Source organism: Antennarius striatus, chromosome 2 (genome assembly GCF_040054535.1).
Source record: "Antennarius striatus isolate MH-2024 chromosome 2, ASM4005453v1, whole genome shotgun sequence".
Lineage (NCBI taxonomy): Eukaryota > Metazoa > Chordata > Actinopteri > Lophiiformes > Antennariidae > Antennarius > Antennarius striatus.
In genome coordinates, this window is record NC_090777.1 from 2724299 (window position 1) to 2743314 (window position 19016).

Genomic DNA, 19016 nt, shown 5'->3' on the forward strand with positions numbered 1-19016 from the left:
TGTGCCCGTCTACCTGCCCCCCTCTACCTGCCTCCGTCTAACTGCCCCCCGTCTACTTGCCCCCTGTCTCCTGCTCATCCTCAGACCGAACCCCCCCTCGCTCGCTGCCGTCTGATGAAACCACCACGAGGGAGGAAATGAGCGCCAGAGGGTGGGGGGGTTGGGAAGGGGTAGAAAGACGGGACTTCACAACTCCAGCGAGCAAAGTGTGTGTGTGTGTGTGTGTGTGTGTGTGTGTGTGTGTGTGTGTGTGTGTGTGTCTGTGTGTGTGTGTGTGTGTCTGTGTGTGTGTGTGTGTGTGTGTGTGTGTGTGTGTGTGTGTGTGTGTGTGTGTGTGTGTGTGTTTGTGTCTGTGTGTGTGTGTGTGTGTGTGTGTGTGTGTGTGTGTGTGTCTGTGTGTGTGTGTGTGTGTGTTCGCAGCGCCGCCCGCCTGACAAAGGGAGAGCTGCTCTAATTGTGGCCTGAATAATTCTGCCCCAGAGAAAGGCTTGATGCCCCAGAGAACGGCTCAATGCCCCAGAGAGTGGCTTAATGCCCCGGGGAAATGGGTCACCTCCAGCCCCACTTCTCCAGCACAGATAGAAAGTCAATGACACGCCACAGGCAGGGGGGGGGGGGCTGGTGGCGATGGGGGGGGGGCGGGGCTGCTTAGGGGACAATCCAGCAGCAGGGGGCAGTAGGGCTGAGATTGGAGGGGGGGGGCGGTTCTTCTTCTTCAGGAGGGTTTCGGTGTAGGTCAGGTGGTAAAAGTAAACATTTCACACCAGAGGAGATCAAACTTCATCTGGGGGGGGGGCATTTCTGGATGTATTTTATCAAGAAAAACAAAAAGTGTTCAAGCGCTGCTGTTGGAGGGTCAGTGGACAGGATGTGGTGTTTCATGTAGGGTAGTCCCTGCACCCCCCCCCCCGGTCCCTGGTCAGATGGAGGCGGAGCCAGAGGACTGACCCCTCACCTGACAGGTGAGTGCATCCACGAAGATCTTTCACGCCAGATTCCACCCGATCTCGACCGAAGAAAACCCAAGGGAGGGGTCTGACCTTTGACCTTTCCCGGGTCGATCTGGAGCCGGACACCAGCTGACGTCACGAACACCAGAGCGTACAACACGAGGAGAGGAAACCAAGGGTGCAAAAAGATTTCCTCACGTCTGACAATAACCTCTAAAAAGTTTTGTAATATCTGTGACTCATTTCACGGCTACCAATCAGATTGGTCTTCTACTTCCTGTTTGGGGAAGGGGGCGTGAACCTTCTGTCAACCCTTCTTCTACACTCAGTCGCTGAAATGCGTTTATTTTGTTGTGTGAGTGTTAAAGTGAGTTAGACACAGTGTTGACTATAGAGGATGACTGAGCAGTCTCACGTGAACCTGGGTCTCTTGAGACCGGCCTACATCCCATAAGCAAAAGCTGCCGTTGCTATGGAGATGGAGCTGTTTGGATGAACAAATGGTTTCTGGTTTAATCCAAGAAAACGACCCAAATAGAGGGGATCTAAGATGAGCTACTCTTGTCCAATGGGAGTGTTCCATTCTTAGAAGGGCTTCAGTCAGTAACTGGAACTGGACACCCCCCTCTTCCTCTTCCTCTTCCTCTTCCTCCCCCCATAAAGGATCATTCCATCTCGGCAGCGCGTCAGAAAAAAGCACCCGTGACGCCGCAGGAGAACGAAAGAGACTACGGTTTGGTTAAGTCTGAGTGTGTGTGTGTGTGTGTGTGTGTGTGTGTGTGTGTTGCTGTCACCTGCAGACATGGCTAAAAGATTAATGCCCCCGTTCTGCGGCGGTGGCAGGTAGAGCACAAAGAATAATTTGATTTTTCCTCCCGTCTCCCCGCCGTCTCCCCACTCTTCATTCTCTCATCTGCTCGACCCTTTTTGTTTCCCTCTTGTTACCTCCAACAGTTTTTCTCCACCTAAACTATTAAACCTTCCAAAAACCAAACCTCACACACTCACACACACACACACACACACACTCTCACACACACACACACACACACACACACACACACACACACACACACACACACACACACACACACTGCGTTTCTTTCAGCGCTCGGGTCAGGAGGATGTTGCAAGAATGTGGCAACAACATGAAACCGCCACACCGAAACCCAGCAGGCCGTTACCATGACAACCATACAGGGATTTTTTTTTTTTTTTGCGAGCCCACCTGGTGATGGCGCCGAGATGATGGACGATCAGATGCTTCCTCTTCCCCCCCTCCCCCCACGCTAAGTGGGCGCCGTCCAACGTCAGCCGGTCACCGGAGTCTGGAAGAGACGACACGACAGGAAAAGTTGAACCGGCGGCGCTCAATCGATACGTTTGATTATTGACTGGCTGCAGGGAGACACGGGAACAGGAAGCTGCGGCCAACGGGTGAGGCAACGGCGCCGCGCCTTTGTCTCCATCGCCGGTGAACCAGCAGCAAACACACAAGTGGTGCAAACGCATCGACACACAAAGTGCTGCCACAGTGGGACCAGTCACACACACACACACACACACACACACACACACACACACACACACACACACACACACACACACACACACACACACACACACACACACACACACACACAGGAATGTTGAGACACAAGTTAAACAGGAAGCCAAGCGGTTGCAGACAGCGTAACGGTTTTAAATAAAAGCGGCTTTCCGCTGAACATGCGCCTCAGAACCGGTAACGGCTGGATCGACCCGTTACCGGCTGGATCGAGCCGTTACCGGCTGGATCGAGCCGTTACCGGCTGGATCGAGCCGTTACCGGCTGTGTGTGGACCCTGAAGGAAGAGTACAAAAACAGACCATTAGGCTAAATCGCTGCTCTAATCCCAAAAGCACATAATAGGCTAATTTGTGTCTATTTAGCTCCAGATAAGGAATGAGTCTGTGTGTATGTGTGTGTGTGTGTGTGTGTGTGTGTGTGTGTAGCTGCTCAGATGTTCTGTCTGAACCATCATAGGATCGCATCCCACAGGGATCGTCACGCTGGGCGTTTCCATGACACCCTGTCATCAGCGAAGCACGCCATCAAGATGTCTCATGTTCCTCTGCCACCGTGTGTGTGTGTGTGTGTGTGTGTGTGTGTGTGTGTGTGTGTGTGTGACACGTGGATACAGAACGCATGTTTACGTTCATTTTTATTTACAGGCTGTGTGTGTGTGTGTGTTTACAACCAAATACTTCAAGACACGCCCAAATGAGGGGGTACGTGTGTGTGTGTGTTTTATGTGTGTGTGTGTGTGTGTTCACCGGCAGTGACCTGACCGCTGGCTGCACCCATGATTGGGAGCAGATGGGGGCTGTCGGTGAGTGTGTGTGTGTGTGTGTGTGTGTGTGTGTGTGTGTGTGCTCTAGTTTAGGTGATGTATGGACTCTCACACACCAACAGACCTTCCTTCAGCTGATGTGTTTCTCTATTAATTGAAAGAGGAGAGAAATGGAGCCGAACGGCGTCTTAAACAGGAGGATTTATCGCTCTAGAGCCACAAACAACCATTTTTTTTTTTTGGTGCAGAAGTTGAGTAAAAAGTTGCCCCATGATGGAGCAGAAACTCCTCCTACTTCCTTTGAGACAGAACTTATAACGTCATGCGGCGTTGCTTAAACCGGCGTAAACCTGGAACAGAACCGAACTATAAACCGCTTTGAATCCTGCATCTTAAACAACCTCGTGGCTAATACTTCTAATCTATTAGCGCTTACTGGCTGATGGCCTCCAGGGGGCGCTCCAGCAGGAAGTACAAGAGTGAAGAAGATCACTGTGAGCATCATGCACACCCCATATGATGGAAAACACGTGAAGAAAAGTCACATGATGCAGCTTTAGCTAACAATGACAATTAAAGTGGTTCTTCTTCTTTTACGTTAAAGACAACCAATCTGGACGCTACACGTTAGCTTAGCATCAATGAATTGGTGGCGAGACGTTGGGAGACGGTAGCGTCGTTTTACTACCGTGTTACGGGCACGATAGTAAGAACATAAATAATACGTTTATTTTAAAATCTTTTTGCATAAATACAGTGCGCCGTCGTTCTTTGCGGTTAACGCCTTCCAGGAACCACACGCAACTAACGAATTCCGCGATAGAGCGACAAACTATCTTATTATTTAGGGTAATAAACCCTCCTCATACCGATATTAAACCACCTTCTATCTGTATCACCTTTAAAACACTCTGATAGACTGTTTAAAGCACTTTTGTGTCTCATGAGAGTCCGAAACTCACGGAACGTAGCGCACTTCCTGATGCCGTCAGCCAATAGAATGCGAGTATGGTATCACGTGACTGCCTACCTCCATCCTTCGGCTTAAAGACTTGTTTGCCTAAAAACCGAGGCAAACAAGTTTCCTTTCTTTTAAAATTTAGTAGACACGGCTTATATACAGGTGAGCTCAAAAGTCCTGAAATGAGGGTGTTACTTACCAGGCAGCTAAACTAGCATCGTACGCTTTAGCATCAATATCTTAGCCTCCTTGTTAAAGCAACACGTTTCAGGTATGGAAGCCGTTGGCGTCACAAACCGGCTCGCCGTCAGCAGCGTCCATGGAGATCTTACCCGGAACGGTTCCGCATCTCAAAGCGGGGCTAACGCATGGATAAATCCATTATCAATCTCCACGCCTCACTGACGACCCCTCTCTGAGACGCCATTGTTCACGCCCGACACAACGGCCCCGGGGTACGTTTACCATGACAACAGTTGTTGTTTGTATTTTGGCCAATTTCGTTTGCATGGAAACAACCTAGAAACAACCGCGTGACCGTTTTTTTGTGTTTTTTTTTTGTGTCACCCTGATATCGGTGAAGACACAGCCGTCACCTCCGGCGCTCCGAGCCGGTCCATTCCATCCGGTGTCGGTTTGGGATCAGGAGCACCTGGATCCCGATTGGTCGATCTTTCCCGTCAAACATTCCAAGCTGCTTCTCAGATCGTCCACGGGTAGCGTCAAAACGTCTTCATCTGGTCCCTTTGCCTCGCCGGCTGCTACCATTACCAAACTTCGAGACCATAGAGACACCAAAGTCCCTCCTACTCCTGGCCTCACGGTGTTGAAATCCAACTTAAAAATGGGGGTTTTTCTTCCCTCCAGTGTGAAAAACTACATTTCAAACAGGAAAACGACTTGAAAAAATATTTACCCAACAGACTGACGGAGAAACGTGTGAAAGAAAAGCTCTGACTTCACTGCCTGCTTTTACAAACGAGCAAAGAACGGATAGATCATTGTCTGGCCGGACGGCGGAGGGCTATGTTCAGAATCTTGACCTAAACGCCGGCGCCGTGTGACTCGCTGAGCGATTGCATCGTTTCGCCGGTGTTTCTAAACGCGGTCACGTGTGTGTTGGCAATGAGTTGAACGCCGCACGCAGCCCCGATAAGATAAAGAGGGTTAAACACACGACCTTTCACCTCCAGCTGACCCAGGGGGAAGCTAACGCCACATGGTGGACGACAAACATCCTGTTGGGGACAAAGTCCGTCTGAATCCCAACTCGTGATTTGGTTTTCTTTCACGGAATTAAATAAATTAAATAAAACTGCAGCTTCAGCTCCATCAAAATGGTGCCTGAGTTCTCCAGAAACACAAATGTGTGATTTATTTATTTTTTATTCAGGAAGGAAGTCTCCTACTTCATCATCCTCCTACCTGAAGCGTTCAAACGCCGATCGTTTCTTAATGAAACGATTAATAAAACAAGACACGGAAACAACTAACCGGCAATTCTAAGAAAACAGGAAACGTCATAGCTGTGCAAAAAAACTTCACATAAGATATTTGCTTAATCAAAAAAACAACTGATTTTATATCAGAGCATTTTTAATTTTTCGGCATCAGCGTGTTAGTGAAGGTTTAGACGCGTCTTTATACGGATCAACTGCTGGTTTCTTCACTCTCATTTTAAATCTCTTGTTAAAACCCACCTCTTTTCCCTGGCGGTTTAACACCGTCTAGACTGTTGATTTTGTATATTATTTAACATTATTTTAATCGCTTTCACCTGATTTTATTTCCGCTTTTAAGTTATTATATTGGATTTTTATTTGATATTTTATTTAATTGTCTTATATTCAAGTTTTTATGGTCCGTCGGTTGTGTTTTTATGTATTGACTGTGCAGCACTTTGGAAACCTTGTGTTTACTTAAATTGTCTTATAGAAATAAAGTGGATTGGATTCATAGGTTGGAACAATTTTTTTATATTTCCGAATCTTTTATAAAGAAAATATAATTTTCTCATTTATTTGGGGGTGTGGCTTACAGATTCCACTGCTGGTGGGTGTAGAAAAGCAAAAAGTGAATCCTTTCTTACTTACTGGTAAGTACCATGCCTGTAAAGTCATTTTTAAAAGGTGATCAATATCCATCATCTCATGTCAACCTGATCCGTCCCCCAGCAAATACGTCACTTCTTTATACCACTGCGCCTGAAAGTCTGAAATCTGGGCTCAGGAACATTTTATTCAATCTGAATCTGGTATCAAATCCTCTTATTGAATCAAAATCCTTTGAATCCCTTATTGTATCTGGAAAGTTTTATATCGGAATTAAATAAAGATATAATTGACTAAAAACTTTAATATTTACTTCGGAGCTATAATCACCTTTTTGTTGACTGAGAAGATTAAAAATGTGCAGATTTTAGTGACGGTTAAATTAGTTTCTGAGCTGCAGCAGAAACCTGAAGGTGAGGCGAGCAGCAGGGATGAGAAATGTTGATTAAATGGATCTGAAACAAAGTCATCGTGTTATTCTGTCGTGTGGCTGTTGGCTTTTAACACGGCTTCACTGATGAATAATGAAGCACACACACACACACACACACACACACACACACACACACACACACACACACACACACACACACACACACACACACACACACACACACACAAGTGGTCACAAGAGTGTTTCCTGAGACATTCCCCGTTTCCCGTGGAAACGGAGCAGAACCACCAGTGAAAAAACCTTTTTACACCAACTTTATAAAACATCCTGCAAAGAAGTCAACAGAAAGAAGGCGGGGCCGCAGAGGTGGAGGTGTGTGTGTGTGTGTGTGTGTGTGTGTGTGTGCTCACGAGACAGGTCTGTGAATAAACACTGTCTCCACCTCAGCTACACACGGATCGCAGCTCAAACACATCCAAACCTTTTTATCCAACAGATCTACACGCTGGAGTTTATTTCCCACATTAATATTTTATTCTGTCTAAATTTACTTCTCACACACACACACACACACACACACACACACACACACACACACACACACACACACACACACACACACACACACACACACACACACACACACACACACAATAAAGAGATTGTCATGTATGTCGGTACGGTAAATAAATTCCATTATATGATCATTCATTTCAATTTTGAAAATTGTGGTGGAAAAACAAAGGATTAAATTAAAATTAAGCTCAAATTTTTTTTTTCTGGTGAGTTCAGAATGACATTACAGGATAAGGTCACTTACATAATATATGGCTTTAATGTCTCCTCATAAGATGTAATTTATAATATTAATATCGTTAACTGTGAGTTGTATCCGAGTAAATTCTAAATCTAGTGATCCAGCCCTGACAGAGTTGATTTTCAAATTAAAAGCATCAAAACAATCAGCCAAAAATACATTTTAGAAATTGTGATTTGACATTGTAGTAACTGAATTCCCTCCAGGATCAATAAAGTATATATCTGTCTATCTATCATCTATCTTGTGGCTCGTTATTAAACACAAAAACTAATTTTTGTAAAAAAGAAGTGTTTGAGTGCTGGCGGTGTCTGAGCGTCGAAAACTTTGGTGTTTAGTCAAACAGAAACAGAATGAACTCTTAAAGTCGCTCATTTGCATGTTAAATTGTGTAAAGTATTCGTGAACACAACCTTAACCAAACATTCATGTCAGGCCAAAAGGATCCGCTCAAAAAGAGCTCCAGGCGGCGGCAGATAGGGAAATGAAATCCACAAGTTGTCTCATTGTGAACTTTATCTCCTCATCGTCCCTCCTTCTCCCCGCCACTCGTGTCCACAGTGGGCTCTTTCTCTCTTCAGTAATGACTGGGAATAAAGGGAATTGTGCGCGTGAGCCGGCACACAGTAAAGCGTATTGTGTGTTCGTGCGTAACTCCGATGTCTTTTAGCTTCGCCCACTCCCCCACCAACAGACCCAGCGCTCACGCTGGAGCCAAATAGAAGCCAGGCCACGTCTTGGCACCTCGCCTCCCCTTAAACAAATCAGGCCACAGAGGCTAATAAAAAACTCTGAGTCCAAAGCTCCCCGCCACAGATGAGGGGGCACCGAAGAGGGCAGCCATTCTCCGCCGCCCGACTGCGTCCACAATGAACTCGTACAAGACTCAGCGCCGCTTTGAATCCGGACAAAAAGTACCAGGATCTCCACGGTCTGCACCAACCCCACCCCCGAATATAAGCTGTGAAACGATGCTTTCACTTCACATCAGTCCAAATTCACTTCACGAAATATGATCATTAAAAACAAAACAGCTTCTTGGTTCAGTTCCATCATTTAGACCACATGTGTCAAACTCAAGGCCCGGGGGCCAAATGTGGCCCTCCACATTATTTAATGTGGCCCATAAGAGCATAAAAGGTCAGAGTGTCTAAAAAAAAAAAAGTCAAAAGTATGCGTTGAACAAAAACTACATTTCCCACAATGCAGTACTTCAGTCCATTTCAACTCTGACTGTACGTTGTGAACAAAGTTAATGTCCTATATTGTGTTTGTAAGTTGAATCAGGAATAAATTCAGAGTTATTTAACATTAAGGAGTAGTTACATTTAGTTACATTTATTAGTTACATTAAGGAGTAGTTACATTTAGTTACATTACACTGAGTTACATTTAGTTACATTTATTAGTTACATTAAGGAGTAGTTACATTTAGTTACATTACACTGAGTTACATTTAGTTACATTTATTAGTTACATTAAGGAGTAGTTACATTTAGTTACATTACACTGAGTTACATTTAGTTACATTTATTAGTTACATTAAGGAGTAGTTACATTTAGTTACATTACACTGAGTTACATTTAGTTACATTTATTAGTTACATTAAGGAGTAGTTACATTTAGTTACATTACACTGAGTTACATTTAGTTACATTTATTAGTTACATTAAGGAGTAGTTACATTTAGTTACATTACACTGAGTTACATTTAGTTACATTTATTAGTTACATCTGGCCCTTTGATGCTGACGTGGCCTAGGTGAACATAGAGTTTGACACCACTGATGTTGACCAATCTCTGGTATTGTCAAGAAGAAGAGGGGTTAGCATCTGGCTAAAGCTACGCTGCCGTCTAGGGTGTGTTTGCTGTCAGCCGCCTTCAAACATGCATTTACATATTCAAAAAAGGAAACGTGTTTGCATGAGTCATCCTTTCCAAGGAGGTAGAGGAAGTGGAACTCCCTGAACACGACACCCCCATCTAACGCCTGCAGAGCAGACGAGTTGCTCCGGAGAAGGTGAACTGCTCAAGAAGCTGCAAGCAGACAAACACAAATAAAATGAAACGAAAAATTATTGCGTCAGGTTTTAGCGATAACAGCCCAGGGCCACTTTAAAATGACTTTACAGAGCAACATCTGCTTTGAGGACAGGCTGACACTCAATGCAATAAAACTGGGCAATCTCCTTCTCACCGAACTCCAGCGCTATCCTAGACTTTGAGGCCAGGTCTGAAGATCAAAAATAAATAAATAAATCAGGGGATCACAGCAAACACGCAGCAGCCGTCCTCAATATCGCCTGTTTTTCTGTTTGTATTTTTTTTGTATTTTCTGTTTGTATTTTCATTGAACGCAGCCAAGAAGGGGAAAAAAATGGGGTTTAGCCGTGGTCAAGCTGTTTTCCCTTCTTCGTACTTCTGCTGACACACAGGAAGCGACAGTCACATCTGAAGTTGTGTTTTTAGCAAACGCTGCCCTTCCCGTCCATCCACATCAAATACGTTGACAACTGCTAAAGGCCTTGCTAAAGCAGTTTGACGTTGATGATCCCCAGAGGATGAAACCAACGGACCTCAATGCTCCTTCGTCCTTTCCTCTCTTGACACCTTCAGCTTCACATCTGTGGTTTTTAATGAAATATTCCTTTTGGATGGGTTTTCTGTTAAATTTACCAGACGTTCATGATGCTAAATAAGATTCTCTACAGCAGCAGATGACCTATCGAAAGGTCTCAGGGGACTTTACTGCTGAGACTTTATTACTGATGTTATCTGAAAAATTTTGCGTCGTGAAGAAATGCAGCCTGTGGAAACTGTTTATTGTTGGTATAGTAAATCGATCACATTTAATATTATCTGTTTGGTGCTTGTTTACGCCGTCACTAACATAACCTAACAGGACAATGTGTTCTTGATCAGTGGTACGATTGAACAACGGGCTGATGCTCAGTGACATTTCTGTCCATGGTTAGAAGACGATGAAGAAACTGAAGATGTTCAGCATCCCTTCAGTGAAGAGGTCAGCAAAAAAACTGAACTGAACTGTAATCTGTCCATTTCTGTCCGATCCTGTCGAGTGTTAAAGCGTTAAAGCGCGTGCACTCCACAAACAGTTGCTGTTCCTTCATTTCAATGTGGCCACGTGGAAGGAATGAACCCAGAACCCACTCGCGGTCCTGATAAGATAAAAGGAGCGAGCCTCACGTGTCGTCGTCTTTGTGTTTGGGCAACAGCAGAGTCTCTTCTCTGCAACACAACAGCAGAAAACACTCCTCTGTTGTGTAACCGTGTGTAGTTTGTTGGCATTTTTTGAGTAAAGGAAGTGTTAATGTAACACAGCAAGCCCGGATAAATACAGAGGGTTGCGTCAGGAAGGGCATCTGCCATAAACTTTTGCCAAATCAAAGATGCGAATCAAACCTATGACTTCCATACTGGATCAGTCGAGGCCCGGGTTAACAACCACCACCATTGGTGCTGTTGACCTACAGGGCCCCGGTGGAAATTGGACTACTGTTGGTTGAAGAAGGAGAGGAGGAAAGTGTGTTCGTAGGAAGAGAGAGAAGAGGAACACCAAGAGTATAGGACTAAGAGTAGGGACGTTGAATGTTGGAACTATGACAGGAAAAGGTAGAGAGTTGGTTGACATGATGCAGAGGAGGAAGGTAGACATACTGTGTGTCCAGGAGACCAGGTGGAAAGGTAGCAAGGCTAGAAGTTTAGGAGCAGGGTTCAAGTTGTTCTATCATGGTGTAGATAGGAAGATAAATGGAGGAGGAGTTATCTTGAAGGAGGAGTTTGTTAGGAATGTCCTGGAGGTAAAAAGAGTGTCAGATAGAGTGATGAGTCTGAAGCTAGAAATAGAAGGTGTGATGTTCAATGTTGTTAGTGGGTATGCTCCACAGGTAGGATGAGAGCTGGAGGAGAAGGAGAAATTCTGGTTGGACTTTGATGAAGTGATGCAGAGCATACCTAGAAGTGAGAGAGTTGTCATTGGAGCAGACTTCAATGGACATGTTGGTGCAGGAAACAGAGGTGATGAGGAGGTGATGGGCAGGTTTGGTATCCAGGAGAGGAATGCAGAAGGACAGATGGTGGTTGACTTTGAATATTTTCTTCCAGAAGAGGCAGGAACATAGGGTGACTTATAAGAGTGGAGGTAGGAGCACACAGGTAGTCTACATCTGGTGTAGACGGTGTAACCTGAAGGAAATCAGTGACTGCAAAGTAGTGGTAGGTGAGAGTGTAGCCAAACAGCATAGGATGGTGGTGTGTAGGATGACTCTGGTGGTGAGGAAGATGAAGAGGGCAAAAGCAGAGCAGAAGACGAAATGGTGGAAGCTGAAAAAGGAAGAGTGTTGCATGACTTTTAGGAAGGAGTTAAGACAGGCTCTGGGTGGTCAGGAGGTGCTTCCAGATGACTGGACAACTACAGCTAATGTGATCAGGGAGACAGGTAGGAGAGTACTTGGGGAGATGTGCAGAGTTGTGGCAACTAGAGGAATAAAGCTGATGAGCCATACAATGAAGTTATGGGAGAGAGTAGTGGAAGCTAGACTAAGGGCAGAAGTGAACATTTGTGAGCAGCAGTATGGTTTCATGCCAAAACAGAGTACTACAGATGCAGTATTTGCTTTGAGGGTGTTGATAGAGAAGTACAGAGAAGGCCAGAGGGAGCTGCATTGTGTTTTTGTAGATCTGGAGAAAGCTGATGACAGGGTGCCCAGAGAGGAACTGTGGTATTGTATGAGGAAGTCTGGAGTGGCAGAGAAGTATGTTAGAGCGGTGCAGGACATGTATGAGGACTGTAAGACAGTGGTGAGGTGTGTGTAGGTGTGACAGAGGAGTTCAAGGTGGAGGTGGGACTGCATCAGGGATCAGCTCTGAGCCCCTTCTTGTTCGCTATGTTGATGGACAGGCTGACAGACCAGGTTAGACAGGAATCTTCATGGACTATGATGTTTGCAGATGACATTGTGATCTGCAGTGAGAGCAGGGAACAGGTGGAGGAGAAGCTAGAGAGGTGGAGGTTTGTCCTGGAAAGGAGAGGAATGAAGGTTAGCCGCAGTAAGACAGAGTACATGTGTGTGAATGAGAGGGACCCAAGTGGAAGAGTGAGGTTACAGGGAGAAGAGATCAAGAAGGTGGAGGATTTGAAGTACTTAGGGTCAACAGTCCAGAGCAATGGAGAGTGTGGAAAAGAGGTGAAGAAGCGTGTCCAGGCAGGATGGAACGGGTGGAGGAAAGTGTCAGGTGTGATGTGTGATAGAAGAGTTTCAGCTAAAATGAAAGGAAAGGTGTACAAAACTGTGGTGAGACCAGCGATGTTGTTTGGTCTAGAGACAGTGTCACTGAGGAAAAGACAGGAGACAGAGCTGGAGGTAGCAGAGATGAAGATGCTGAGGTTCTCTCTGGGAGTGACCAGGATGGATAGGATCAGGAATGAGTACATCAGAGGGACAGCACATGTTAGAGGTTCTGGAGATAAAGTCAGAGAGGCCAGACAGATGGTTTAGACATGTCCAGAGGAGAGATAGTGAATATATTGGTAGAAGGATGCTGAGTTCTGAACTGCCAGGCAGGAGGCCTAGAGGAAGACCAAAGAGGAGGTTTATGGATGTAGTGAAAGAGGACATGAAGGTAGTTGGTGTGAGAGAAGAGGATGCAGAAGACAGGGTTAGATGGAGGCAATTGATTCACTGTGGCGACCCCTGAAGGGAAAAGCCCAAAGGAAAAGAAGAAGAATGTATAACACAGCATCATCGGCGTAAAGCATCACCAGAAACTGCATTGAGCAGCACTGGGTGAAGACAGATTAAACTTAAAAATGATGACAGTCGATCTGGTCCCCTAGTCGGACAACCAAGATTTTTGGTTGATTTTCTCCTCACAAGCATCAAACCTCATCAAAAAAATCACCAGGATTTCCTGCTTTTCCACCTTGCGTTGACAGAATTTTGTAATTTGGACCAAAAAAACCACCGTCATAACCTTTTCAATGTGTTTACACAGAACGATGTAGTGGAATAAAGGTCCACCGGGCTAAATGGGGCCACGACCAGATGAGAACTACTTCAGTGAACGTGTTCCATTCATGCTAAACAATCAGCACGCCTCCTTGATTTCATCTCACAACTCGCATCACAGTCGTACATGACGGCAAAGCCGAGCGCAGAACCAGGGTAAAGACGTCCGAAGTTATTAATTATGCAGGATGTGCATTATCATAACATAAAGAACGATTGCTGTGAATTCATTAACGATGAACCGCAAGGGGAGACGGTCAGACTGAAGAAACGACGGATGACTGAAGCTCCAGTAAATACTTGAAACTTAAATTGCCCAGTCACGTTTCTGACGGGGCTGAAAAACAAAAAGCATTGAAATCAGTCGTCATTTGTTTCTTATTTCTTCTTCTTCTTATATTATTATTATTAGTTTAATTATAATGTATATTAAAAAAATTGGGGGAGAATAAGACCGCCACGATTAACGCGTTGGTGCAAGACTACAAACTTCCTGAGAGGTTTGTGTCTGTGGGGATATTTGTTTTTTTATTTTTAAATTAAATTGAACTTTTAATATATTAATCCATCATTTCCCATTTTAGTCATCCAATAGTCCGGTTTTCTGTTAAATGAATACACAAACAGGTACTCTAGGCTCATTTTCGTCAATGAAAAGTTGACATTTTGCCTTTCAAAGATCATTATTTCTGCAGTGACGTATAAATCCATCCTTATCGGTCGCGTTTATTCAACAGCGAACACTAACGTGAAATCAGATTAGTGTAAATCAGAAAGAAAAAAAAAAAGAATTTTACTACGACTCTACTTTCATAAAGCCAATTATCTCACCCCTTCCTCCAGGAATCAAACGGTAACAACCAGGAATTAACCTGCGCCGACAGTCGGGTGTGATTTCATTGCACCCGACTAGAGTACGAGGCTCGTGTGTCACAGGGGGGCAAGAAATGTCTGACGTTCAGGCTGATAAATTAAAGTTAGTGGAGTTTTAAACCTGTGAACACAACGTGGTGGTGGTGGTGGTGGTGGTGGTGGTGGTGGTGGTGGTGGTGGTGGTGGTGGGGGTGGGGGGGTGTTAGTGTTTTCCTCACTAAATAATTGCCTCGGGATGAAGCTGCAGCTCTTCTCCGGCTGATGTGCGGGGAGATGAGTGAGTGTGTCGTGAGCCAATCAGCTGCGAGAATCCCTTTAATGGGAATCAAACATAATTGGTTCTCCATTCCCCCATCAGAGCCTCAGCCGGAGAACAGCGTCTCCTCCTCCTCCACCTCCTCCTCCACCTCCTCGCTCACGCTTCCCTTCTTCACGGTGACAGTGAGCGAGCAGAATTGCCACATAAACACCCCCCCCCTTTTGCCCCCCCCACACACACACCCTCCACCTCCCTCTATTTATTTGCTCAGAGTCCAAAAACTGCACAGTGCAGGGAAAAGATGATGGGGGTGGGAATGGAGGAGGTGGAGGAGAGGAAAGGAGCAAAGGAGGGAGGTGGATGCACAAACCTAGCTGGAGAACACACACACACACACACACACACACACACACACACACACACACACATACACACACACACACACACACACACACACATACACACACACACACACACACACACACTCCTGGTGGAGCATCTAAATCACATTAGCTGCCTGCCTGACATCCATCACTCCCACAGACAAAAGCACATGCTGGAGCGGCAGGAAGCTGCACGGCGACACGCAGAACCACCCACAGAGGGACGGCTGACACACCTCAACCCCCCCCCCACCGCAAATCAACGCGCATCGCTTTGCACGCTCATCACTGTCAGCGCGCATCAACGTAGGCTCCAACGTTCACCTCCACCGCTCACCGTCCAACCGCTCCGACGTGTCGCCGTGGACGACGAGGGAAAAAACCGGCGTTTGATGCAGAGCCTGAAGGTTGGACCTGAACGCGACGTTTCGAACTGCTAGGCTGCGTCTGCAGGGACGTGATTGGCTGAGAAGTTGAAGAAGAGGAGGAAGAGAAAGTTAGAAGGACCATCTGGTGCCCACTGAGAGGCAGGAGCCCCTCATCCTGCCTCCAGCTCCTCATCCCTCCATCCTCCTGCCTCCAGCTCCTCATCCCTCCATCCTCCTGCCTCCAGCTCCTCATCCCTCCATCCTCCTGCCTCCTGCTCCTCATCCCTCCATCCTCCTGCTCCTCATCCCTCCATCCTCCTGCCTCCAGCTCTACATCCCTCCATCCTCCTGCCTCCAGCTCCTCATCCCTCCATACTCCATCGTCCAGCTCCTCATCCCTCCATCCTCCTTCCTCCTGCTCCTCATCCCTCCATCCTCCAGCTCCTCATCCCTCCATCCTCCTTCCTCCAGCTCCTCATCCCTCCATCCTCCTGCTCCTCATCCCTCCATCCTCCTGCCTCCTGCTCCTCATCCCTCCATCCTCCAGCTCCTCATCCCTCCATCCTCCTGCCTCCTGCTCCTCATCCCTCCATCCTCCAGCTAGTCATCCCTCCATCCTCCTGCCTCCTGCTCCTCATCCTCCTCTCTTCACTCGCTGTTGTTGTTTTTTTGTGTTTTTTTCACCAGCAGATAAAGTAAAAAAACAAAAAACACAAACCTCAGACATCTCTCTGCTTCCTCTTTATTACACCACGGATCTGCCCCCCCCCACCCCCCCACCCCCACACACTGGATGCTTCTGCTCTTATTGTACACCTTGTTCCCAACCAAAAAGGGATTACTTTAGTCGCATTAAAACCTGAAACGCTGACAGCTCTGGGCGTTCGCCGTCTGGTCGCCGACAGGCGCCGTTTTTAACACGTCTGCGGCGTGACGAGGGGCGTGGAGGAAATGAACTCCACACTGATCTGGATGCGTCTGCAGACGGCCGCGTGCGGATGAGATGATGAGTGGAGTTTAAAACAGGAAGCTTCTCTAGTGTTTCTTCTGGTTTTATGCTTTTTCACAAATTTTTCATAAACTTAAGCTTTGCCTGGGGGGTTGGACTACATTACCCATCAGCCCTAGCAGACAGTACTCCATCACCTGGTGTGGTTTGGACATTTCTAGCAGCCTGACTCAGCTGCAGCCCCCCCCCCCCATGTCTAAATGCATGCAAAGAAGCAAATGAGAGGGCTGGTCTTTAGCTGGCTTATGAAACCATTTGGAAGTGGCCCACTCTGCACACACACACACACACACACACACACACACACACACACACACACACATATATATAAATACCCCCCCAGTCATTTGATGTGTAATGAGAAGAGCCATTAGCAGTGGAAACGCCCCCCCCCCCCCCACCTTCCTCAGAGTTACTCGTCTATTAATAAATTCACTCGTCTTCACATCTTCCTCGTCTAACGGCGGCGGTTTGAGCAAAACATCAGGAAGCGTCATTCCTCCTGCCCCCCCCACCCCCGTTCTTCTTCTTCTTCTTCTTCTTCTGCTGCTCCTCTCCCTCGTCTCCACTCCCATCCCCCCCCTCGCTGGCTGTCTCCTCCCTCTCCGTACCCTTCCCCCAGCTTTTTCCCTGCTCTGCACCTCCCTCCCTCTCATCGGGCTATATGCAGCAAGGCACAAATTCATTGGGGGGGCGGGGGGGGGACAGCAGAGGAGAGCTGGAGATCGAGGAAGGGGGGGGGGTTGAAACAGAGATGGTTCGGACTGAAAGAGAGCAAAACAAAAAACCTGAGAAGACGAAACGGATTGGAAGGAAGAGGAAGAGGCGAGATGAGAGACAGAGGGAGAAAGATGGAGGAGGAGGAGGAGGAAGAGGAGGACGAGGAGGAGGAAGAGGAGGAAGAGGAGGAGGAAGAGGAGGAGGAAGAGGAAGAGGAGGAGGAAGAGGAGGAGGAGGAGGGCGTTCCTCTCTCTGTTCCTGCGAGGTCAAAAGTTTACAGTGGTTTTAATTTCACCTTTCCTCAGCCAATCAGAACGCAGCTCCGGCTGCCGGGGGGAACTTTGACCCGCCCAGAGGATCTGAAAGAACTCACCTCTGCTTTTCCCACAATCCTTTAGTTTTCCACTTATTTTTGAAATCACCTTTTCCATGCAGATCTTCCTCCTCCTCCTCCTCCTCCTCCTCTGCTTGATCAAAACAACAAAGTTATTTTGATCCTATTGAAAACAGGAAACACAAGAGGCCGTCTTTTTGTTGGTTTTTTTCAAAATGTCAGTACCCCCCCCTCCCCCCTCCCGTGGAAAAAACTGTGTGTGAGTAAAAAAACAACAACAACAACACACACCCCACATGATCATCGGCCACGGCGTCCGCAGCCCGTGTTAACGCCACGTGATCCAAACAGACCCAATGTGGCGACACTCCCCACACGCCGCCAATGTGTGTGTGCGTGTGTGTGTGTGTGTGTGTGTGTTGGTATGTGAGCGTGGCGAGAGTTGAAGTGTGTGTATGAAGGGGTAGGAGGCTGCAGTTAGATCACAGCATCAGCGAGGGGAGGGGCGTCTCTGCAAATAGAGCAGAGCAGCGTCGAGCCCCCAGTCAGGAGGCTGGTGTGTGTGTGTGTGTGTGTGTGTGTGTGTGTGTGTGTGTGTTTTCTATAGGATCTTCATCCCATATGCACGTGTTTGATTAATTAACAACCGCGGCCGCAGAAGAAGCTCCCTGTTGTTCTATTCTCCCTACATTAACTGCACAATTGCCCCCATCCTCCTCTTTTTCCTCCTCCTCTTCCTCCTCCTCTTCCTCCATCCACCTGGCCGTGGTAATAATGCACACATAAGAGCACACATCCTCAGGAGAGCAGCAGGCTGTGAATATCACAAGTGTGTGTGTGTGTGTGTGTGTGTGTGTGTGTGTGTGTGTGTGTGTGTGTGTGTGTGTGTGTGTGTGTGTGTGTGTGTGTGTGTGAGCTGCACACACAGCCTCCACCTGTGGCTGATGATGTGTTTCCATCAACGTCTCCACCTAGAAAATTAAGCGCGTCTGCTGCAGCAATCTGTCAGACTCAGAGGACCGCCATATTTTACCCCCCCCATCATCATCATCATCATCATCACCAATAAATTCCTTTATATATTAAAAACTAGAATAAATGAGAAAAAAACTCTGAGATCTCATTTTTCTGCTCCACGGAGGTTAAACATACATTAATTTCCACTCCTGTTGCTGTAAAATAAAAACAGTCAGTGGAAGGAGACGAATCCTCCCGACACACAAAAGAAATTATACGACCAACACATCAGATTAAAATCTGATTTTCCTCCCGTTCTACCAATACAGCTGGTTTGGTCTTGTGTGCAGAAGAACCTCACGGAACACATTCAACTCGTATCTCCAGGTTCTACTTACTGTACTTTTACTTACTGTATTTTATTTATTTATTATTTTATTTTATATTTTATATTTCTATTTATTATATATTATTATACTTCTACTTATTATTATTTTATATTTATTTTATATTTCTATTTATTTTATATTATTATACTTCTATTTATTATTATTTTATATTTTTTTAATATACTGA

At 46.3% G+C, this 19016-nt stretch overlaps 1 protein-coding gene across 2 annotated transcripts in view; it reads right to left on the reverse strand.

Moving 5' to 3' along the window:
• The window catches only part of LOC137608143 (nuclear receptor coactivator 3-like), a 55396-nt gene that overhangs the window by 20227 nt on the left and 16153 nt on the right, over positions 1-19016 (reverse strand). The window contains exon 2 of one of the 2 annotated variants that reach the window (XM_068334228.1): positions 2179-2278. The gene's annotated coding sequence lies outside the window, so the exon portion shown is untranslated. Of the gene's footprint in view, positions 1-1744; positions 2146-2178; positions 2279-19016 lie in introns of those variants that run through there. The other variant, XM_068334238.1, reaches the window with a different exon arrangement.